Genomic DNA, 25,125 nt, shown 5'->3' on the forward strand with positions numbered 1-25,125 from the left:
CTTCCACCCTGGGTAACCATAAGTTCATTCTCTAAGTCTGTGAGTCTGTTTCTGTTTTGTAAATAAGTTCATTTGTATCATTTTCTTTAGATTCCGCCTATAAGTGATATCATATGATATTTGTCTTTCTCTGTCTGACTTACTTCACTTAGCAGGATCATGTCTAGGTCCATCCATGTTGCTGCAAATGGCATGATTTAATTCTTCTTAATGGCCGGAGACTGTTTTTTGGGTTTGGTCTTCCCTTGTCTGGGATGAGTTGCATACGTGTGGCGGCATGGCCCCAAGGCAGACGGTGGACCTGATGGCTTCCCGAAGCCCCTGTGGGCTGTGTCCGCTCCCAGCCTTGCTCATTAGTTTGCCCACAGCCAGGGGAGTTTCTTCCCTGCCCCCAATTAGCCTCTGCCCCTCCGGTTCTCTGACGAAGGGAGCGGAGAGCAGGGGCCGAGGGCTGGGGAGGGAGGGGGCCGGACTGGGGGTGGGGAGGGCCAGGGTCTGGAGGGGGAACAGCGGCAGGCAATGTTTACAGCTTCCTATCAAACTTTGATAAATTGACTCTGAAGGGCCTTTCCTTGAAGTGATTTATGCCTCCCAGCTGTTCATGGTGTGAAGTATCTAGGTGCTGAAGGCGGCTGTGAGGCGGTCTGTGCAGGGTAGACTCTGGCCTCTTACTGCTCTGAGCCCCCAGGACCCCCTCTCTGATGCTCAGGACAGCGGTATTCAGGTGGCCGCCTCGGAGCCCCAGCTGGGAGCCAATGGCTGCAGAACTGAATAGGGAGCTCTAGGCTGGTCTTCCAGAAGAGATGGACCAGGGAGGGAGGGTGGAGGAATTAAGTCAGACATGAAGCAGAACTTTCTGACACTGTGCTGAGTGACCAGAGAGGCTGTGGAATAGCCTCGGGTGCCCTGGCTGCCCAGCACGGGGCGATCATTAGTATTATTTACCTTGAACCTCACCATGACCCAGAGAGGTGGGCAGACAGGGCAGGTCTCAACAGCCCTCTGGGACTCAGGAGCAAAGAGCCCAGCAGGGATCAGAGAGTTGCCCGACATCACACAGCGGGAATCTGAGCTGGAAACTGAACTTCAGGTCCAGGAAGATTTCCCTACGGCACCTCACCCTGCAACCACCCAAAATTTGAACTCACCATCCCTAGCTGGCCTCGCCTGGACAGATGCACGGTGACTGCTGGCTGCCCCAGAACTGGCCTATTCCTAATGCCCCCTCCCCTAGCCCCGGGTCCTGGAACCCTTTTCTGTTTCAGGCTGGGGGCAGGTGGTCCAATACCTCTGCTCTAACTCAAGGCCGGGCGTGAAGTTTATGGGTGTGCCCCAAACCTCAGAAATGGAGATAAATTATAATTGAATGAAAATTAAAAAAAAAAATTACCAAGACAAATGCAAAAGTATTCATGATGCACAAACGATCACGATTTTAAATAAAGACAGGATCGTGAAGCTGAAATTAATTTAAAATGACTGAAGATGGTCACTTGGTCATGAGAAATGATCAAACATGGCCATTTTTTTTCAACTGAAAAATGAGAGAAGCAAAGGGAAATAGATTATTATCATTATTGATGTATTTGCTTCCATCAAAGCCAAATAAACTCTGTTTCTACTGTAAATAAAATAACGTTGTGAGTTTAAATACATCTACTTTTAAATGTTTCAATATTTTTTCAAGTACTTTAATGTTCTGAAAAGAAAATTAACTATTTAAAAATACAGGGAATCATGGAGTTAGGGCACGCATTGTTTCCTTTTGCCTCAGGCTCCAGTATGTCTAGGCTTGGTGTTGCTACTGTTTCCTGTCTTTATTCAATATTTTGATACTTTTTTCAGAAATTAATTTTTTTGCATTAACTTTGATTTTTTAAAGTATTGCCTTAAAATGCCATCTAGATCACTGAGGTTTTGGATGCCCCTTACATTCTGTGCATCGCCCCAACCTTGGACCTGTTTTGATGCTCTGCAGGGAGCGAAGTTGCCCTTCTTTCCTGTCCCTGGTGGGAACAAGACACAGCCCAACCCCTCGGGCTCTTGGGACCCACCTAGGCCTGGAATAGTCCCCGGGAAGGTGAGCACTGGGGCGGGAACAGGCTGCCAAGGGAAGATGGATGGGCTCTGAGGCTCTACAGACAGAGACGAGCGTCCATTCCCGAGGCCATCCATCAAGTTCTCAGTGCAGCGACACTCACCCTAGTCAGGCCAGGAGGCCCCAGGTTTCAGGAACAGGGAGTCAGGAAGAAGCCAAGTGGGCAGAGGGCTCCTGCAGGCTCTGAGCTGGTGCCTGGAAGGGGTGAGGCTCAGCCAGGGCGGCCGGGCTGGGCACTGACCGGTTCCAAGGGGTGCTGCGTACTTGGTCTGGCTCCTCTTACCGCCCATCTTGCAGGCAGGCCTCCGCCCTGCTGCTCAGACCCCGGCAGGGCTGGGGGCTGGGAGGGAGTGTGGGGAGAGAGCGGGGGAAGTGGACGCGTGTGGAGGCAGACAGCTTAGCGGTGGCCTGCATACCCTCGTCTGCCTGCTCAGACCTCTGGGGGGCCCCCCGCCTGCAGAACAGGGCTGAACGAGCAGCCCCACCCTCTCCTGCCCTCCGAGCCACCAAAGGTCCTCCACATGAACCCCCTCTCTGCTGCCCACCTGCAGGGCCCTCCACCCTCTCCAGCTGACCCCGCAATTGTTCCTCCTCCAGACTCAAGTTCTGCGTCCTCTCCGAAGCCTTCCCTGACTGTCCGCACTGTCCCACTGGTTCTTGCTGGCCTCGTTTCTGCGTGGAACCATCTCACGGGTGCATAAGGCGCCTCCCCCAGCAGACTCTGAATTTTCTGAGGGCCTGGACGATGGCTTATACCCGGGGTCCTTTCTCAGAGCCTCGCACGTGCTGGCAGCAATGTCTGGGGTGAGACGACCCTGTGAATACTCGCAGGCCCGTGGCTCTCAAATTGTGCAGAGGGTGCAGGCAGGGGTGGCTGCTGAGGGAGGGCTCCAGCAGGGTCCCGGTCAGGCTGATGGAGCTCTGGTCCCCCTGTGAGCCTGTGTGGGAGCCCCCACCCCTCTCGGGGTTCTCCTGACAGAAGACATCGCTGCCTGAGGCGCGGGACACTGGATTCTCCTCCCAGTGTCTCAGCAAATGGCAACTGTCCCCTACCAGCAGCTCAGGCCAGACACCTTTGTGTGCCCTTGACTTTGCTCTGTGTCTCACATTCCAACTGCTGTGGCTCCGCCATCGCAACGTACACAGATCTCATCCCTTCTCACACCTGCACTACTGCTGTCCCAGTCAGCTCAGCAGGACAGGACACCTGGACCACAAAGTGGCTTCTTAATGGGTTTTCTGCATTCATTCTTGCTTCCTCCCCGCCCCCAGTCCCCCATGATCTCTTCTCAAAATAGCGGCCAGGACGATCCTCTTTGCATTATGTCTCCACCTCCTCGAATCTTTTGCTGGTTTCTACCTTAAGCAGAGTAAACTCTGAGGTTGTTACTGTGATCTACAAGATCCCACAAGATCTGGCTCCCTCTGACCCCATCTCCATGGCTCTCTCCTTTATTCACTCTGAGTCAGCCATGCAGGCCTCCTCGCTGTTCCTGGAAGATGACAAGAACGCTCCCACCTCAGGGCCTTTGCTGTACCCACCTCTGCCCTCCCCAGGTCTGGAATGCTTTTTCTCCAAATGTCTTCTTGCCTAGCTCCCTCGCTTTCTCCAGGCCTTCGGTTATATGTTACTCCCTCAAATAGGCCCTCCCTGGTTCTCCATATAAAATTGCACCTCTGCTCCACCCCTCTCCTCTTCTTCCTCCTGTTTCGTTTTGCTTTATGACACTCAGGACGTTACAGTATTTGTTTGTCTGTCTCCTTACCCTGGTGGAAACTCCAGGAGAAGAGTGACTTTTTCTGTTTTGCCACTGTTGTATCTTTAGTGCTCAGAAAAGCAATGGCACACAGTAGGTGCTTATCCGAACGGCTTACCGCCTACTAGCTGCATATGATGGGGGATAAAGTTCTCCCATCTGCAGATAGGTGGATGGACTTGCATCCCATCAGGCCACGTCCAGCTCTCATGCTCTGCTGGAAGGCCCCCTCTGCACCCATGGTCCCTACTTTGCATTAGGTTGGCACTTTGTACTTTTCCAATGGCTTTCAACACAGGATCTCATTTCATCTTCTTGCCCATCCCTGGAGGCTCAAGTGGTAAAGTGAGATGCCTGGGTAGACCCTGGGTCAGAGGCATACCCCCTGGGGCTCAGCCTCATCATCCCAGCCCTCTGGGGTGGCCTATGGCCTGAATCATGAGTGATCTCTGGGGCCCACGTCCAGGCCAGCCCCTGGGGAGGCTGCTAAGCAAATCCTCAGCCTCTCCAGTCCGGGCCTGGTTCCCGATGTGAGTCACAGCTCTGTCACTGCTCTTGCCTGTTTTATGATGAAGGGTGATTATACTAAGGGACATTAATTACAGGAAATAATGGCTCACTCTTGGGGCTTCTCCAGCCTGGTTTTGCTGAAGAGCCCAGTGCGCTTCCATTCATTTCAAATAGCCTCTTTGAATAGTGAGCACAGACAAGAATACTTGTTCCTACTTTACAGATTAAGACAGGGGAGGGGCCCGGGCAACGGCACGCTGTAAACCCTGCTCTCCAAACACTACACAACACACCAAACAAACCCTGATTGTAATGTTTGGCCATTTCTAGGGTATAAATCCTCCCGTTATGGCCAGTTACAAGCTGCCGACGTGTCGTCACTGGATGCAGAGCTGGGAAGAGACGTCCGCCAACCCCTCTTCTGGGCAGCATGCCCTGTGCCAGGGTGAGAGCCCTGAGCCTCTCTTCAGACCTTCACAGTTCATGCTCACGTTCAGTACTCGTCTGATTTTCACAACAACCTTTGAGATGGGCAGCTATGCTTATGCCCATTTATCAGATGAGAAAACTGGGGCTCAGAGATGAACTGATTTGTTCAAGGTGGGAGGGGAGGGCTACGTGTCCCTGCTGGGAATGCCGGCCAAGCCGAGGCAGGGCGGCCGGGAGGGAAAGGAGCGGAGGGCACCCTGCCTGGTTTAGTCCTCTGGCCGCTCCTCCCTCAGTCCGAGCTGACCTGGCAGTTGCAGCGGAAGGTAAACTCCCTTAGCTAATAGGTGACCTTGGTGGTCATCCATCTGTTCTGCGGACTCTACTGACAGCTGTCATGTGCTGGGCCCGGACTCGGTGCTGGGAGCAGAGGGCAGGGAGACCAGGCCCTGACCACTGGAGACATGCAGTCCAGGTGGGAAGACATCCACACAGCACAGGACTGTGTGGTGAGGGCTGTCACGGGGAGTGTAGGACGCATGGGAACCTAGAAGGGACCCTAAATCAGAGGCCGGGGAAGGCCGAGGCCTGGAGGGGCCTGGGCGGCACGTGGGGTGGAGAAGAGCGAGGAGAGGCGTCTTCCACACAGAGGAAGAGAGAGAATCATGTGATTAACGCTTGGGAGAGGATGAGTGAGGGGGTACCCTGCAGTGGGGAGAGCGGGGGCTGGAGGGAGGCGGGTCCTCAGACGGACACTCCTGGTCCCCAGTGCCTTTGCAGCTCTGCCGCTCCTGCTGTGTCCCCTGAGCGTGCTCAGACTCTGAGTTTGCTATGAGAATCTGGAGCAGCATGAGGTAGATGCCAGCCTGGTCAGCCCGTCAAAGCCGTGTTTGGATTTGGGGTCCTGAGAAACTGACCTCCTATTTGCCGGTCTTAAATCCCGGCTCCCTCGAACCCACTGGAGGCAGAAAAGGTGTCTGTTGCCCTGCCCTCCCTGCCCCAGCCCCAGAGCAACTCCCCGCAGAGGGCAGGGCTGGTGTGTGGTCGGCAGGTGCCCACACATGGCTTCTGGCCACAGGATGTCATGGCCGGTGGGAGCCCGCGGGGCAGGCTGTGTGTCAGGGAGACGGGCTCCCCATGCAGATGGCTGACCAAGGGCCAGGTGGCTGAGACCCCACCCTGCTCTGGGTGCCCCAGGGCAACAGGGCACTTCTGGTGCGTTTGCCACTGGGGGTGGGACATGTGCTTTGGAGCCCTAAGCAGCTGTGTAAGAACTTCACTGCCCTGAGGCCACTGTGCTGGAGAGACCACGTGGAGAGACCACGCAGAGATGGAGAGAGGGGCCAAGGAGCTGGCACTCCAGCCCCCTGATGCTCACATATTCCCAGCCCAGGCACCAGACATGCAAATCGAGAAGACTTTGAGATGACCCAGCCCCACTGGGCTCTGTGGCCATGACACAGCCGGAGCCAGAACAGACCGGCCGAGCTGGGTTTAGCTTCTTGACCTGCAGAAACTACGAGCATCTAGTAACTGATGCCTGCTGTTTTAAGCCCCTGGGTTTGGGGATGACTTGTTATGTAGCCATAGAGAACTGGCAGAGACTTTGCAGGGATGTCTGCGCTCAGAACATCACGAGGCCCCGAGCTGCGCGTCACGTGCTTGCCTGTACACAGTTACCTTTCTCTCTGCGATAACCCAGAAGGCTGGTAGGGCAGGTATTCTTTTTTTTTTTTTTTTTCTTTTTTTAGGGCAGGTATTCTTAATCCTCATTTTATAGATGAGAAACCGAGGGTCAGAGAGTCCGAGCGATGCGGACAAGGGCAGGCTGTACTAGGGCTTAGGGATCTGATAATAAGTCCTTGCTTTCTCTACCACTCATGGCTCTGTTCCAACTCACTGCTCACCACGTGGGAACCCAAGTCTTCGGCCAAGCTCGGAGTGAGGGTGGGTGTGATGGAGGCAGCAGGAAGGAAGGACTCTGGGGAGGTCGGGTGAAGGGGGGCCATTCCTGGAAAAAGAGGTTAAATCCAGGGTGGATATCAAGGGCCCGAGGGCTAGCCTTGGACTCCCATGTCCTCCAAGTCAGCACCCTGAAAGGGAGCCCTTGGAAAAGTTGGGGGTGGTAAGCATGGGTGTCCAGGCTGCGGAAGCAGGGATCAGCCAAGGGGGACAGACACAGATCCAAAGTCCAGGAAACTCTGTCTGGACGCCCCGGGAGCGGGGGTTGCCCTCACCCGAGTGCCACGATCACCCACAGCTCCTTCTTGGGGGCCCGAGAGGGTGGAGGGGTCCTGCTGGTGAGGAACCGAGGGAGGAGGGAGCAGAGGGCCCACTCTTGGAGCTGGGGTGACAGCAGAGGCAAGCACTCCTGGATTCCCCTGAGCATCCTTTCAGGTAGCAAGTCAAATACTTAGCCGGAGCAGCTGCATAAACTAGTATACTTTACATGGGGGCGGGGCTGACCTCTGCAGGTACCTGAGCTTAGGGCCTGTTTGGCTGTGTGTATGCTCGTGTGTGTGCGTGTATGAGTGTCCCCCTCTCGCCGAAACAACAAGAGGGGCTGTCTTCTGTGGGCCGGGTGCCTCTGCCGTCTCTCACCCGCATAGAGCAGGTCGAGGGTGGACCCGCCTGGTAATTCGGGAGGTTCAAAAAAAATCATTCGGGTCTCCCCAGGGCACCAGCCCAAGCCACCAGATTGATCGTGTAGTGGCCACACTGCACTCTTCCAGGGCTGTTAGAGCGTCTCTCTGCTCAGGGAGCCTAGAAGACTCTTCTTGGATGAAGATACTCAAGCCCAGATTTCCTCTCTTCACGGTGAACCACTCGAAGAAGGTGTCACTTTGTTAAGCAGGTGAAGGAAGCGGCCGAGCGCACGGGTGAGAGTGTCCAGCAGCGCGTAACCCTGTCTCCGCTGGCCTTTCTTCTCCTGGCGGTGCCTGCCGCCCTTGGGGAGGGAGACGCCCCCGACATGGGTCCTGGATAGGACTTTAGTGTGGCTCCTCCTTCAGTGACCAGCACGTTCTGTGAGCCAAGCCTGGGGCGGAGCCTGGAGATTCCCAGATGATTAAGTCGTGGTCTCTGGCTCACCGTGAGCCCCCAGCCCCAGAGCCCTGCAGGTAACGGCAGGTGTCTGACTCAGAGACAAGCGTTGTCCCCGTTTCACAGATGAGGAAGCTGAGGCTCAGGGGGTTCAGGTGATTTTCGCAAAGTCACACACTAGTGTCTTTTGATTATGTCCGCTGCGTCACTCTGGGCAGTGGGGGTGGCCTTTGAAACCCGAAAACTCAAGATGGGGGAAAGAAGGGGAGCACAGCAGGGAGTTCAGCTTCTTCCTCCAAATGATGTCATCAGCTGAGACACAAAGGAGATGGTTGAGGGAAAAAATGTGCATTTCTGCACTCCGCGTTCCCCCCGCGTTAATTCTAATCTAATTTGATCGTGCCATTCCTCGGTAAAGAGCGGCCTCCCTCCAATAAGCCAGGCTCTTCCCCTCGACCCCGCAATTGTGTTCCTAATCGGCCAGTGTGTCAGGAAAGCCTCGCCGCTAATTGTCACTAGGCCCAGTCCTACCTTATGCGCCAGGTAAGGGATGGCAGCAAGAGGTAATTATAATCAGATCTACTTAGTAATTATAACAGCTCCTGACTAGAAATTGTTTTCAGTTAAATATTCCCAGGGAGGTGCTAACAGCCCCCGGGGCTGCTGGGAGCCACAGACACAGGGGAAGGGGCTTGTGAGGAGTGGGCGACCTCACATCCGTGGTTTTCATCCTCTGAGCTTCCATTGAGTAAAGAGACTCAGAGGAACTCGTGGCTCAGAGGCCAGGAGGTGGGTGGACCCATGGGGACAGAGCCCGACTGGCATCCGGGTCACCTGGCACCTGTGGTGGCACTTTTCCCCGCACATCGGAGGCTGAGGTCTCTCACCCCACAGGGCTGCCCTCAGTGGGTGTGCAGCAAATGCCAATTAGTGAGTGGCTCAGGAGCCCGGCATGGAAACTTCTGGATCATTAAAGAAACTGTACATGGCTTAGGCATCACGGGATATGTACTGTTAAAATCATAGTTGAATTGAATGGGATGAAAGGCTTTCATAGGAGTTCCCTGGCTAACGGAAATCGCGGGGGGTGACTCTCACCCCCACTTCGGTGCCCTCTCTCTGGGCACTTCTTTCTTCTTTGTCTCTAGCGAGGGCTTTGGCAAAGTCTTGGTTGTCCTACTTTCTGTTGACCAGGATCTAAGTAGCCAGTGCCTCCCTGCCAGGTCCATGCCCTGTACACTGTGTGGTTCTCTTCCTTGGGGCCATCAGACTTGGTGATGAACTTCCTCAAGCGCCTGCCATGGCTCCCCGCTTATGATTATTTCTTTTAAGCAACATCACTCTTTCTAGTTTCCCAGTCTCAGCAGATGTTCTCAAGTTTGTATGTCTTTTTATTTATTTATTTATGGCCGCATCACGTGGCCTGCGGGATCTCACTTCCCCGACCAGGGACTGAGCCTGCGTCCTCGGCAGTGAAAGTGCGGTGTCCTAACCACTGGACCACCAGGGAATTCCCTGATTTTTTTTTTTTTTTTTGCGGTACGCGGACCTCTCACTGTTGTGGCCTCTTCCGTTGCGGAGCACAGGCTCCGGATGCGCAGGCTCAGCGGCCATGGCTCACGGGCCCAGCCGCTCCGCGGCATGTGGGATCTTCCCGGACCGGGGCACGAACCCGTGTCCCCTGTATCGGCAGGCGGACTCTCAACCACTGCGCCACCAGGAAAGCCCCCTGATTATTTTTAAATAATCTACCAAGTAATTTAAATAATTAGTCTACTAAAATTCTACTCATTCTTCCAAGGGAGAGTTCAATAGTCACTTCCTCACAAAGGCCTGCCAGACTTTCTCAGTTGAAACGAACTTTCTCTGTATTTTGTTTACACACGCAAACACTTCTTTCCTTCTGCTGTGTATGATTGCTAGATCGTTTGTATGTTTTCTCTTTCCCATGGTGATAAACTCCTTGAGGGCAGAGACGGTGTTTATACCTCCCCTTTGCATCTACATGATGCCTTTACACATAGTAGGAATTTAATAAAGACTTGGTGAGTAAAGCAGTGAGTGAATTAATGAGAAGCTTCCACTCACTGGCTGCATTATGACATCAATGCAAATGGTGATGGGAAGCTGACCTCTACGCCTCCAGGTCCAAGTCTTTGAACCTGTGTCTACTGTTGGATGCTGTGGGGTTTTGGGGGCAGGATTGGATGGCCTTTGGCCAGGAACGCCCGAGTCCTGTTTAAACGAGCCTTCCCAGAGCCCCATGTGGCTATTGGGCACTTGAAGTGGGTCTAGTGCCACTGAGGAACTGTAGTTTTAGTTTTATTTAATTTTAATTAATTGGAAATTAAATAGCCACTTGTGGCTGGTGGCGGCCATGTGGGACAGCAAGATCTAGAGGCTCCACTGGGAGTCCTCAGAGACCCATCGTCCAGGGCAGCACGAAGGGCCTGGAACCAAAGCCCATTTGGGATCAAATGAGGTTGCTCACAAGTTATTCTGGTGACTCACATTCATTCAATTGAGAATGGGATCTATTTTTAATGCATTCTTACTTTTTCGGTGCTGATTTTGGTATGATGTTGATGATAACTCTATTAACTGGAATGCAAGCTTAACCGGGGAAGAGCCTCTCCTTGGCCATGTTGAGGAACATGAGTCATTTTGCTTAGTTCACTGCCTGTGGAGCAGACCCCGCTCCAGCCCATCCTGGGTCCTGTTTCTGAGCCCCACCCTATACAGGGCATTTCCATACCAGGCAGTGAGGGGCAAAGAGAGTTCAGCTCCAAGCTCTGGGCTCTTTACAAGAGATCCTCTGTTAGCAGGGAAGGAATAGGCTTCTACTCTTCTAGGCCAAACTGATTGAATTGTCCAAACTCTTCTCACACTTGAAACCTCACCTAAAACGGGTTCAACCCTGCCCTTGGTGACTCCCCTGGCACGACTGGGTGCGGCTGGCCTGCCTTGCTTCCTCTCCTTTCCCGTTCCTGTTTCTCCTTTAACCTTCGATTCTCCCTGTGAGCTCCCTGAAGGCAGGTCTGGGATTGGCAGGATCAGGGGCGACAGATTCAGTGCAGGTAATGGGATGCGTGGAGCGCCCCAGGTGAGCGGGGGCTGGCAGCTGCACCGCCCCAAAGGGAGCAGCCATCCCACATGTTGCCAAGCAGGTGAATGGGCCTGATGTTGCCGGATCTTTGCAAGAGAAGCCAGGATCTGTATCTTTAATACATAACCCTTCAGAACCTGAAATGTTGGCGATGAATTTAAGAAACTCGAAAGATGCTTTGGGAGCCAACCAGATGCGGCTGTGTGCCGGATCTGGCCTGCCAGCTGCCACTCGTGAGCCTGGGCTCAGCGAGTCTTAGGGTCCCTGCCCACTCTGATATCTCTCATTCTTTGGCCTACGCCACGCCGCCTCACACAGAGGAGGCATCTGACGCATCTTGCTGGACAGAGTTCCAGACTCCTCATGTGTGCGAGGCCCAGGGCACTGTCCTGGGAATGCTGCCCACAGCACCCAGCCCACTCCCTGGGGCAGGATAAGATGTGGCAGCTCCTCTGTCCAGTGGCCATTAGAAGAATCCATCCCCTCTGGGCGGGCACACCTCGGAGGGAAAGCGATTCAATTAAGCACCGTTCACAGTGGCGAGTGCTAACATCCTCCCTCCAGAGAACCATCTGCTATTGATTTTTAGGACCAGGGGCTGGAGAACCACTCTCCTTTTTTTTTCCTTTTGGTGCTGTATCTCTGGTCAGTAAATAAGTGGGAAATAAAGGATTCACAAGAAAATAGAATGCAGTCAAAAGGTAAATTGTGAGCTTAAAAGCCCCTAAGAGTCTGCCACAGCCTTGGAAATGTTTCCTGGTTTGACTCGCTCGTCTGTAAGCCCAGCTTTCTGCGCTCTGATTTGCATCTCGGAAACGTAATCTTGAAAAGTGATGTCCCTCGGCTGCATTTCATTGGTGTAGAAACTGAACAGACTGTTGTATTACAATAATAACATCAACAATGAACCTCCCTTCGCCTTAATTATTTTTCTGTCTTGCCAATGGAACCTTTTTAATAAGATATATAGGTGGTGGGTGTGTGGCTCAGATAACGGGCCAAGCTGATTTCCCCTCACTGGGTGTCACAGGTATAAAAACATGAACTAAAAGCGTCACAGTACTTAAGTAATAATAATGTCAACATTTCACCTGCCTCGCCCTTAATTCTTCTTCTCTCTCACTCTTGCCATCTGAACCTGTTCAGGTAAGATTCCTGCACAGATAAAAACCAAGGGCTCTCATTCTCTTAGGCAGATAAGCTACTGCTTTTCTGCCATTCTGTGTGGAAAGGGAGCTGGGAGTGGCAGAAAGGCTTTCTCTCATATCTTCCTGGGGGGCGGTTTCTGAGCCTGCGGATCCTGGATGGACCAATGGCTGTGGGCAAGGAGGGCAGGTGACTGTGAAGGCAGACGTGGGCACTGGGAAGGGCACCCTGGCCTGGGAGGCAGGCGGGCACCAGAAGCTGGGCGCAGAGGAGGGGCCGTTTCTGTACTCCTTCTCTCTCCCATAGGTGCCCCTAGGCAGGAGTGAATGGGTCTCATTGGACTGGTGGGGAGAGGTTCTGATTACACATACCATTAGGTAAACTCCCGAGGTGGTGGGCAAGGCAGCTGGGATAGCCCTAGCTTTACTGCTAGTTTGCTGAGTGGCCTTGGGGAAATAACCCAACCGCTCTGAGCCATAGTTTCTTGAAAATGAAGATCTTGGTCTAGATTAGCCATTCTTAAATTTTGGGGAGCTTACTGACTGACTCCTTTGAACATGTGAAACCTCTCCCTGGAAATGCACATCTTCATTCAGGAATTTGCATCCAGTTGTATAAGGATAAAAGACTTCACTCCCAAATCCTTGGCATTGCCCTTGGTTCCTGCTGTTCTCTTCTACTGCGGTCCACTGCTTCCACTGCTACCATCCTGGTCCGAGTCCCCTCACCTCTCATCTGTATCACTGCAAGAGTCTCTCACAGGTCTCCTTCCCTGGTCCTCTTACAGTCTGGTCTCAATCCAGCAGCCAGGGTGGGGCTTTTAAAATGTAAGTCAGATCATGTCACTCTTCTCTTCAGAATCCTTCAATGACTCTGCTTTTTCACTTCAAGTAGAGATTTCCCCCCAAGATTCACAGCTAAATTCTTCACCTCTCAAGTCTGTTCAGAAGCCGCCTTCTACAGAGAAAATCTGAATAGAACTATGTCAAGTAAAAAAATTGAATTAACAATGAAAAATCTTCCCACAAAGAAAACCCCAGGCCCAGACAACTTCACTGGTGAATTCTATCAAATATTTAAAGAATAAATATTACCAATCCTTCACAAAATCTTCCAGAAAGTAGAGGAGGAAGGAACACTTCTTGATTCATTCTACAAGTCCACTGTTACTCTGATACTAAAGCCAGACAAAGACATCACAAAATAACTACAGACCATTGTCCATTGTGAATATAGTTAAAAGCCCTCAACCCAAAATTAGCAAACTGAATGCAGCAACATAAAAAAGATTATACACCATGACCCAATGGGATTTTCCCCAGGAATTCAAGGTTGGTTCGACATTTGAAAATCAATTAATATAATCCATATTAATAGAATAAAGAACAAAAACCACATGACCATCTCAATTGATACAGTGAAAGCATTTCACCAAACCCAATACCATTCATGGTAAAAGCTATTAACAAGGTAGGAACAGATGGAAACTTCCTCAACCTGATAAAGGGCATCTATGAAAAAAGTAGAGCTAACATTATACTTTATGGTGAAAGACTTCATGCTTTCTTCTAAGACTGGGAATAAAGCCAGGATGTCTGCTCTCACCACTTCTATTCAACTTTGTACTGGAAGTTCTAGCCAGTCCAATAATTTTAAAAAGGTATCAGATTGGAAAAGAAAAAGTAAATCTATTTTTATTCTTAGACAAAATGATACTGCATGCAGAAAATCTTAAGAAATTCGCAAAAATTATTAAAACCTAAAAAATGAGTCCAGCAAGGTTACAGGATCCAAGATCCATATATAAAAATCAATCGTGTTTCTATATATTGGCAATGAAAAATCTGAAAGTAAAATTAAGAAAACAATTCCATTCAGAATAGCATCAAAAAGAATAAAATACTTAGGAATAAATTTACCAAAAGAAATATAAGACATACACTGAAAACCATAAAATGTTGCTGGGAAAAGCTAGAGAACTAATTAAACGGAGACGTATTCTATGTTCATGGATTGGAAGACTCAATATTGTTAAGATGACAATCTTCCTCAAATTGGTCTGTAGCTTTAGCACAATTTCTATAAAAAGTCCAGCAACCGTTTTGCAGAAATTGACAAGTTGATCCTAAAATTTATGTGGAAATACAAGGAACTCAAAATAGCTAATATCATTTTGAAAAAGAACAAAATTGGAGGACCTTCCTTTCCTGACTTCAAAATTTAAAATAAAGCTATTAGTAATTAAGACAGTGTGGGACTCACATAAGAATAGACATATAGATCAATGTATCATAATTGAGACTTGAGAAATAAACCCTTACATTTTTGGTCAATTGATTTTTAAAAAAAATTTCTTAATATTTTATTTATTTATTTATTTTTGGCTGCATCGGGTCTTTGTTGCTGCGCGCGGGCTTTCTCTAGTTGGGGCGAGCGGGGGCTACTCTTTGCTGCGGTGCACAGGCTTCTCACTGCAGTGGCTTCTCTTGTTGCAGAGCATGGGCTCTAGGCACGTGGGCTTCAGTAGTTGTGGCTCGCGGGCTCTAGAGCTCAGGCTCAGTAGTTGTGGCGCACGGGCTTAGTTGCTCTGTGGCATGTGGGATCTTCCTGGACCAGGGCTCGAACCCCTGTCCCCTCCATTGGCAGGCGTATTCTTAACCACCGCACCACCAGGGAAGTCCCGGTCGGTTGATTTTTGACAAAGGCAATTTGGTGGGGGAAAGCGTAGTCTTTTTCAACAAACAATGCTGGGGAACAACTGGATAGCTTTATGCAAAAATGATGAATTTAGTTCCTTACCTCACAAATTACCTAGAAATTAACTTAAAATGAATCATAGACTAGATGTAAGAGCTAAAACTGTAAAACTTGTAAAGAAAATATAGCGGTACATTTTTGTGACCTTGGGTTAGTCAGAGTTCTTAGATAGAATATCAAAAGCGCAATCCATAAAAGAAAAAAAAATACTAAATTGGGCTTAACATTAAAAGCTTTTGTGCTTCAAAAGATACCATTAAGAAGATGAAGAAACAAGCCACAAACTGAGAGAAAATATTCACAAATTATATATCTGATAAAGGACTTGTATCCAGAGTGTGTAAAGAACTCTTACAACACAATAATAATAAGACGGCAAAAGATTTGTATAAACACAGCAAAGAAAATTAAAAACGGATAAGTATCAGATCCAAAGATGCTTAACACATGAGTCATTAGGCGAATGCAAATTGAAAGCATAGTGGAACACCACTTTGACCCACTAGATTGGTTATAACAGAAAAGCCAAACAACACCCAGTGTTGATGAGGATGTAGAAAAACTGGAACTCTCATACACTGCTGGTGGGAACAGAGTAAAATGATGCAGTCACTTTGGAAACTTTGAAAGCCCTCAACCTCAACTTAGCAAACTGAATGCAGCAACATAAAAAAAGATTATACACCATGACCCAATGGGATTTTCCCCAGGAATTCAAGGTTGGTGCCACTTTGGCACTTTTTAGAGAAAGTTAATTATAAACTTTCCACACGGCCTAGCTAGTCCACTTCCTAGGAATCTACCCATGAAAACTGAAAACGCATACATACACTTGGACTTGCATGTGAGTGCTCACAGCAGCACGATTCGTAACAGCCTCAAACTGGAAACAGTCCAAATGTCCATCATGTGATGAAGGAATAAACAAAATGTGTCAAACCATACAATGGGATACTAAAAAGAAATGAACTATGGACACTTGCTACAACACAGATGAATCTCAAAAACGTGATGCTAACTGAAGGAGCCGGACACAAAGGCCGCGTATTTTGAGTCTATTTATATGAAATATCCAGAAAAGGCAAACCTATGAAGACACAAAGCTGGTCAGTGGTTGCTGGGTCTGGAGGTGGGAGCAGAGATGGACAAGGGATCGTTCTAGGAAATGACCTAATACTGGATTACGGTGATGGTTGCATAACTGTATCTACTAAAAATCATTGAGTTGTGCACTTAAAATGGGTGGATTTAATGGTATATAAATTATACCTCAATAAAGCTCTTAAAAAATAAAGGGGAAGGTGAAAAAGGACACTTCCTCTGGGAAGTCTACCCTGAGTGCTCAACCTGCTCTTTTCTCCAGGAAACCCCACTCCTTATACTCTGCTCTACATTTTTTGATAGCACTTACCACCTTCTAATAAACTATAACATTTGCTTCTTGTATTTATTTTTGATTGATGAACTCTTTGCTAGAGTAGAAGTTCCACGGAGTCAGGAGATTTCAGTCTGTTTTGATTACTGACGTATATTTCCCACGCCTAGGACAGTGCCAGGTGTGCAGAAGGTACACAGATGTATGTTGAAAAACGTAATGAGGGAAGAAGCCTTCATTGGCAGGTTCCTTCTGAAACGGAGAAGGACCCTGTGGTCCTTCCCCACCATGTCCTCCACCTGCCCTTTGTCTGTAGATAAACTTTAGCCGAAGAAGAAGTTTAATCAGAGAAGTGAGAAAATGCGGAAGCAAAGGGAAACAGCCAAACAGGGCAAAATAATAATAGTTTAGTCACTAAGCAAAGTTAAGGACCTTTAGTTCCTCCTCAAAGGCTATAGATAATATTCTGAGACGTATTCTGTGAGGTGTCTGGTCGATACTGAAACCTCCACCAGGTGGAAGAAGTTAACTGCCTGGTGACCGGACTGTAGCCATGACATAAGCTGCCACAATTCTGAGAACCGGCCTCAAAGAAATGGGAACAAACCGACCCTGGAACTGAAGACTAATTGTGCTTAAGACAGTCAAGATGACACTGACCAGATGACCGCATGACCAATTTCAAGATTGTCAGAGCTGACTGTGCTGTTTCTACATGTAGCCCCCTCCCTCTGTCTATAAATGCTGGAAACTCCCCTTTAGAAGCTCTTGCCCACTGATTGACAGGGGGGAGTCGACCTTTGGACAAGAGTCTGCCCTCTCCCCCAGTTGCCGGCCTCTGGAATAAAGCAAACTTTCCTTTCCATCAATCTTGCCTCTTGAGTATTAGCTTTCGAGCAGCGAGCAGCTAGACACCACTTTTGGTAACACTTATATCTCTAATATTCTCTAATCAAGGTTTGGTTTTGGGGGAGCTTCTCTTGGTCCTTAGTAGAACTGTTGCCCAGGTCAAGTTGGTATTTGAGGCTGGGGCTGGAGGAGGGACAGGGCAGTCCCAGGTGACCCTTGCTCAAAGCCCGCCATTCTCTGTCTTGCAGAGTCAGAAAGGACTAGTTTTCTCTTCCCAGGCATCATGCAGCCTCCAGTTTATTTCTTTTTTTGACCTCAGTCGACCCATCTGCAAAACAAGTTTTCCTGATCACCTTATTGAACGTGTGTCTTTCTCTGCGTGTAGACAGAGGGGAAGCGAGTAGAGGGCGTGTTTGCGGCCAGAGCGTGGCCAGCTCTTCCGGGAGGATGGCTGTGGGACCACCAGCCCGCTCCCCTGTTTCTTCCCTTCCACCCAGGAGGCTGCAGTGGTGTTCCTGGCACTGGGTGATTTCTCAGCTGCTGACACCTTTCCTGACATATTTACATATGGAAAGTTCTCTCTTCCTACAAACATTTACAAACACCTTGATGGACTTGTGAAAATGTGAAACTCTTTTGGAAGCCAGCCTTCGTGGGCTGTAGGGCTCAGCTATTGATTTTTGCGAGACAGAGGCAGCTGTGTGGGCTTCTGGGTGCCTACGAACCTCCCACTTAGGCAAACCTCCTCCACAGGCACAGAATAACTTAGAGGCCCAGGGCGACAGGAAAAGAAGCAGCGGGCAGTCCCCTGACGATGAGACTTACTGGGATGGAAAACGGATGCTGCAGGTCCGGGGCCCTGGCTCCCATGGCACATCTGGAGAACAGGGCTGCCGGGACAGGTCGGGACAGGTTTTCTGGAGCCGTTGGTTTGTTGTGCAGGCTCCCTCTCTGCCTCTGGGGGCCTGGGCCGTGAGAGGGCTCAGACAGGGCTCCTGGAGCTCCCTGGGGCTGGAAAGAGACTTACTCACAGCAGTAACTGTGAACAGAGTTTTGGGAAAGGGGCGGGGCATGACAGCAGAAAGGGCAAGGGTTTTTGAGCCAGAAAGACCCAAGTTCAGGTTCTAGCTCTTTTTCTTTGTTGTGGCGTGACCCGGGGCAAGTGAATGGGCCTCTTGGGTGTCATCTGGATAAGGAGACCTCTGGCCTGCCTGCCAGAGATGGTGAGAATTTTAAAAAAGGTCCCTGTGTGGATGACGGAGAGACTGAAGATTCCCGAAATGCTCCTCTCTAGCTGGACCTACAACAAAGGGCTCATCCCAACACAGCAGCAAAATAACAAAGCTCTGGCCGTTCCCAGTCCCAAGGCGGCTCTGGGCATCCTTCCTCTGCAGAAAACTGCCTGCAGGGAGAGACTGGCTCCCGGCTTCTGCTGGCCGGCATCGCATCCCGTCGCTGTGGGCTCCTCTGCTGGCCCGGGATGCGGGTTCTCTTGGCAGTGTCCCCGTGAGTCTGCCTTGGGTTGTGTGACCTCACCTCTAACCTCCCTTGCCCATTGGCTGCTGGGGGCAAGCAGCCCATTGGCTGCTTCCACTTAGTGGCATTTTCTTTCTCATTTCATGCTGTAATGGAGATTCATTGCTAGTTTTAAATCCATAATTGGCCATGAAACCCTCGTCCCGGGCCTGGGCTGAGGTCGGAGAGGAGAAATGGTGGCTCTTCTTACCCTTTCAAGGTCCCCCTGTCCACCCCAGCCTCTCGGGCTTTCCCCAGGGCTGGCCTCGGGCAGAGTCCTGGGGGTGACACCCATGCTGCCCCACAGGTTGGAGCCAGGAGAAGGCCCTTCGCTCCTGGGGGACTGGCTGGGTTCGCCCCTCTCAGTTGGCTGTGACTCCTCCCTCTGCTTCATTCCTCATTAGGGGAATCAGGGGAGAAGTGGGCCTCGTGCTGGGGGTGTCATGCTTCGCCTACTCCATTCTTTTCTGGGCCTGAGGAGGAGCCGGGTCACCGAGATTTGTCTATTTCCCAACAGTTACTATTGTCTTGAGTGAGGGTTCTTGTGTCTTTTCACCGTGGAGGCACTGATGAGTCTGCCAAGCTCTGAACTTTGTGTGCGTGTGTGTGTGTGTGCGTGTGTGTGTGTGCGTGTATATGTGTGTGTGTGCGCGCACACGCGCACACCAGTGCATTTGTCCTTGATGCATGGTGTCATTGTGTGTCTGGATGCATAAACAGGGAGCCTGGTAAATGGCCAGTGGCCAGCTGGACTTCCTGACTGAAGACCCAGGGGGGCACCCAGAGACAGGTGGGCTCTTGCTTGTGCTTTTTCAGGTGGGAGGGATGTTGGAGGCCACGCCAGAGGAGGCAGCCCTGTGATGGCAGAGCTGGTGAGGGCCTCCTCAAGGCAGCTGCATTCTGAAAGTTACAGGGAAGTGGCTGGAATTTCATGCGTAGCCATGGAGCGGGTGGTTCCATGCTAAAGGGCTGACAGCAGAGGATCAAGGTCCTGACTTTCGCAAATCTCCATGGTCTGAGCCCACGCTCCCCTTTGCTGAGCGTTGGAGCCTGTTCAGCGTCTCCCAGGGTCATGCTTGGTTACAGCAGCGGAAGGACGTATTATCCTTGCTCCAGTGTATTTGTTTTTTTGACCTCAGTCAAAAAAAGATCATTGTTCCCTGAGTCCCTCTTCCCTTGCTCACTATAGGAGCAGGGGAAGAAACTCAGGGAACAATGATCCCTAAACCATGACGGAATGAGGGAGAAGCACAAACTGTGGAGTGGATCTGCATGCCATCCTTCCAGCTCCTGCTTTTCCCAAGGAGGAGGAAAGTGGGTCCCGAGAGGTTAAGCAGCGCGGTCCCAGGTCTCACGGCTGCTCCGTGGCAGGACTGGGGCAACGATGCTCGTTTCCTGACTTCCAGGCCAGAGCCCTTGTCTGGCTTGGACCTGGAGAAGTGGCGGTGCCCCGGACATGGTGGAGGCACCCTCAGGACTGCAGGGCTGCCCTGGACAGCCTAAGTCACTTAATGATGGTGGGGGACTTGAGGGGAGGGTCAGCAGAACTAGAAATGGAGTGGTGGAGGGCCAGGAGCAGGGGGCTGAGAGCCTTGCATACAGTAGACCCGGGGCTCCTGCCAACCTCCCTGCCTTCCCTTGTGCTGCTGTTGAAAGCAAGAGATGCTGGAACAGGGAGGGGAGGGGCTGGCCCTGGGGTGGTTGTGTGGGTGCTTTGAGCGGTGAGCACTTCCCAAGGTCGTGTCGGGCATCTGGGCCACCTCGGCAAGGCCGCTTACTTGGACCACTTAGCTCTCCTATCATTGGCCGAGTCTGTTCCAACTGCCCTTGGCGATGGCGGGTGGGGTGAGGTGGGGGATGTTCGTCCTTGTATCAGGTCTCCTCCTTCTCGGAGAGGCCCCTGCCTACCCCCTGCCACCTACATTCAGGTCAGGAGGGGAAGTGCTGAGCTCGCCTCCGTCCCTGATGGGTCCCCATCCCCTCTGGAGCCTTGGGAGCCGCCCAGCATCTGTGAGTCTCCTTCTACCCCGCACTTGCCACCATGACGGATGGGCCCTGGCTAGGGAGCAGCGGCCTCTCCTGACATCCTACTGAGGCTGACGTGAAGAACAGGGAGATGGGGGTGGGCAGAGAGGCCATTCCTCTCCACACAACATGGCTGATTAGAGGAACAGGGAGACTGTCGGTGGTACGGTGGGGACGGTGTGAGCTCACAGCAGGAGGGAGGGTCCATCGTGACTCAGCTCCGAAGTCAATGCACCTCCACCCAATGGCTACAGGGAGCTCCAGGAATATCCTCCATCTCCCCCGATCCCCCATCAACAACGGCTATGGGCAGCCACGCGGGGGCCATGTGGCATTGAACCCAAGTGTGGACCTCAGAGAACAGAACCCCACCCTCAGGGAGCTTATAATATAATTTGGAAGAGAGGGACCATTTGTCAGCTCCAGGTAACTCAATGACCCCAGGCCACGCCCACCACGTAAGCTACGCGAGCAGGTGGGCACAGAGTTAAACCAAGAAATCGAAGAGGGGCGGGCACTGGCCAAAAAGAGGGGGAGGGGTGGAATCCGCTTCTGGTCCAGGGGACCTTGGGGGTGGCCTGGGTCCCTGAGAGGGCAGAGGAGCAGGAAGGGAGAGGAAAGAGCCGGCGGCAGGGGCAGGTGTGCATGGGGTGAGGTGCACAGCGGCTCAGGCACATCTCCCATCTGGAAATTTGGGAGATAGGGATGCTTTTTTTTGTTACTCTCTCCCATCTCTGGCTTGTTTGCTGCCCCAATTGGCGGGTGATTGCCGGGTAATGAATGTGGCAGGAAACAGGCACACAGCAGAAATGTGACACGGCACCTAAGACCAGGCTGGGCCCCAGGAAAAGCAGGCTTAATGAGGAGATAAGGAAATCAATTCTGCTTGTCTTCCCAGGCACGCGAGCTATGAGAGGCCTGCAGGATTCGTGGATTTCTGCCTTTGTATTGGATGGAAAACTTCTCTAGAAAACGGAACCTGATCCCCCAGGAAGGAGGAGTTGCTTGTTGGTGTCTCTTAAGGTTGCAGGAATAATAGTAACAACAACAACGAGAGGGATAATAACAACAGCCAACACTTGCATGCCTTACTGCATACCAGGCACTGTTGTGAGAAAGGCCTTACATGTATTATTTCATGAAATCTTCTCTATACCACTAAGGGGGCAGGTACAACGATTCCCCCATTTTACACACGAGGAAACTGAGGCACAGAGTGGCTGAATAACTGTCCAAGGTCACGCCACAGGTTTCAAGTGCAGGCAAGCTGGCTATCAGAGTCTGGGCTCTTAACCATGAAGCCGTGTTGCTTCTGTGAACACAGCACAGCACAACACAACTCTCCCATGTATCGAGGGCGTACTGTCTCCCAGGTACGGTTCTTTGTGTAATCCCCCTAGTCAGCCCCACCCCTATCACTACAGTCCCCTGATGGACACTTACTGAACCCCTGGTATATGTCTGAGCTGTGCTGGCGTGAGGGCTGCTCACTGCCTCCTAGACACTCAGTGGGGGAGACAGACGTGTGAACAGTGAGTTTCAATGTAATGTGCCGAGCGTTGTGATTGAGGTGGGGATGGACGGCTAAGGAGTGCAGAGCGGGATGGTTGGGCCACGTGGGGTTCAGGGAGGGCTTCCTGGAGGAGGTGATATCTAAGATGAATCCTGTTAGGTGAGCAAGAGTTAGCCAAGGGAAGAAAGGTGGGAAGTGCGCTCCAGGCAGAAGCACATGTGAGTGGAGGGAGGAGTGTGGTGAGTGGAGGCCGCTGCGAGCTGGTCATTATCCTGGAGCGGGGGCTGGAGAGCAAGCCGAGGGGAGGCCTCAGAGGGCCTGCGTGCCACGGAGGAAGCTTGGGCTTTGTTCTGTGGAGATGCTTCCTCACCCGTGAAGAGCCACTCAGACCATCCCCTACTGAAAGTGTGACTGGGTGGCTTTCTCACCACCAACTTCTGGAAGAATGAATTTAGAAGCCAGTGCTCTTGGGCTCTGTTTCAGCTCTGCCTTCCCTTGCTGCAGGACCTGAGTTACGTACCGTCTCTCTCTGCACCCATCTACCCGGAAGGTTAGGGGATTGGGAATTGGGGGATGCTGCCAGCAGTGTGGACTTAGAGACCTTGCCCTGCAGCTCCCCTGCTGAAAGAGTTGCAGACAGCGCTTGTGGCTTTGAAAAACCCACAAAGTGAAGACACATTTGGACCTTATTCGTTTGCCCCAAAGTATTTGGGGTTTGACATCATTCTAAAGATGCCTTCTTCATTTAAACTGACTTACTCTCCATCAGAGTTAAATAATTCGTGTTGACTTAGGAAGCTTTCTTTCTTTCTTTTTTTTTTTTATCATCTTTTTTGGAGTATAATTGCTTTACAATGGTGTGCTAGTTTCTGCTGTATAACAAAGTGAATCAGCTATATGTATACATATATCCCCATATCTCCTCCCTCTTGTGTCTCCCTCCCACCCTCCCTATCCCACCCCTCTAGGTGGTCACAAAGCACCGAGCTGATCTCCCTGTGCTATGCGGCTGCTTCCCACTAGCTATCTATTTTACGTTTGGTAGTGTATATATGTCCATGCCACTCTCTCACTTCGTCCCAGCTTACCCTTCCCCCTCCCCATATCCTCAAGTCCATTCTCCACGTCTGCATCTTTATTCCTGTCTTGCCCCTAGGTTCTTCAGAACCACTTTTTTTTTTTTTAGATTCCATATATATGTGTTAGCATATTGTATTTGTTTTTCTCTTTCTGACTTACTTCACTCTGTATGACAGACTCTAGGTCCATGCACCTCACTACAAATAACCCAATTTCATTTCTTTTTATGGCTGAGTAATATTCCATTGTATATATGTGCCACATCTTCTTTATCCATTCATCTGTCGATGGACACTTAAGTTGTAAGAAGCTTTATTTCTAATGGGAGCCACAAGACAGCTGAGTTAATATTAGAACAGACCAGGAAGAAGAGGGAAATAGGATAGGAATACTGGGAAAATCCCCCTTTTAATAATTAACCTGACATCCACTATCCTCCCCCCCGCCACTTCCAATCCCTCTTACCCTGCTCTGCTTTCTCATTTTCATAGCACTTGTTACCATCTGATATCCTACACAGCTACACAATGTACTTGCTTAATGTTTATTATGTATCGACTGTCTCTCTCTCTCTGCTAGAACACGAGCTCCACCGGGGCAGGGGTGCTTTTCTCTCTCATTTACTAATGAATCTCGAGTGCCTGGCACATAATACGTGTCGATCAAATCCTTGGTGCTCGTGTCTTCTTGCTCTGGGTCCCCCAAATCCCTGCCTTCCGGGTTTTCAGGAAGTGAGAAGGATCACATCATGCAATATCACCCTTACAGCTCTGGCCCTGGAACCGTCGTAGTATTTTTCAACTCAGAGGTTCCGGCAGGTGGGAGAAGCAGCAGTGTGCATGGGTGTGTAACTTGAAAGTGCATGCCACTTAGTGGCATGTGTGTTAGTTTCCTGCTCGCAACAATTCTCCGAGATTGGTATTTTTATTATCCCCATTTTATAGATGAAGAACCAGAAACTCCATCCATTCATTCAATCACTCATTCGTTCATTCACTCATTCCTTAAAAATTCCCAACGTTACTGAGTATCTACCCTGTACTAAGTACTGGTTATAGGGTTGAACCAGAGGCCCAGAAGGAGCTCTGAGGACCTTGCCCAAGGCCACACAGTGAGTAAGCGGCAGGCAGGTATTCTGGTTCTCGGCGTAGCCTCTTCCCCTTGCACCACAGCTCTGCACACGTGCTGGGGGTCCTGGGCAGCGTCCCGGCAGAGCTGGCTGGGTGTGCATGGAAGCTGGATGTGGAGGCGGGCTCTGGGGCTAAGGTGTACAGCCAGAATCCCAGCGCTGGGCAGGACTTTGAAAGGTCCTTTCTGTAGCCTCAGAGTGGGATGTTGCCTAAAATACCCTCATCAGTTACTGTCTATGACTCAGGCACCATGTGAATTCGGGTTCCAGTGGGGGATTTTCCGAAAATAGCTGTTAGAGCAAGTTAGGCTCCTTATTGCAGAAGTCGTTGCTTTCTGGGAGCTGGATGGTTCTTCATAGTAATAGGTCATCTTAGTTATCACCACCTTTATTTTACAGATGAGGACACTGGGACCAGAGAGGCTGAGTAACAAGGTCACACAGCTGGTTAATGGCAGGACCATGACTGCTGCCTCCAAGCCTGTGGCTCTGCCCCTGACACCATGACTCCAGAGGTGCTCTGTGGGGTGGAAGGGCACCCAGTCCTTGCCTCGCTCAACTTCACAAGATCTGCCCCTTCCCCTTTTTCCTCTCTGTCCCCTGGCTCCTACCCTCTGTCTCCCTGAGGTAGGAAATGCTCAGCTCACAGTTGCTCCTTGCCTGATTGCATCTGAGAGCTGGGAACACAAGGCTAATTAATGTGTCTGTGACTCTAGACTTGGCTGCCGGGCCCAGGTCCCCGTGCCCTCCCTGGAGCATGGCAGACTCTGAGCTGGCCCTCTGACTTCTCTAAGCAG

The 25,125-nt window shown here is 50.8% G+C and overlaps 1 protein-coding gene and 1 long non-coding RNA gene across 7 annotated transcripts in view; one reads left to right on the top strand and one right to left on the bottom strand.

The window, feature by feature from the left end:
- LOC138842786 (uncharacterized) overlaps positions 1–24,897 on the top strand; it is a 37,336-nt gene extending 12,439 nt beyond the window's left edge. The window contains exon 3 of the long non-coding RNA XR_011377641.1: positions 24,728–24,897. This is a non-coding gene — a long non-coding RNA (uncharacterized lncRNA). The remainder of the gene's footprint in view (positions 1–24,727) is intronic.
- KIRREL3 (kirre like nephrin family adhesion molecule 3) overlaps positions 1–25,125 on the bottom strand; it is a 550,312-nt gene that overhangs the window by 65,162 nt on the left and 460,025 nt on the right. The window lies entirely within an intron of this gene.

Source organism: Globicephala melas, chromosome 8 (assembly GCF_963455315.2).
Source record: "Globicephala melas chromosome 8, mGloMel1.2, whole genome shotgun sequence".
In the NCBI taxonomy this organism is placed as follows: Eukaryota; Metazoa; Chordata; class Mammalia; order Artiodactyla; family Delphinidae; genus Globicephala; species Globicephala melas.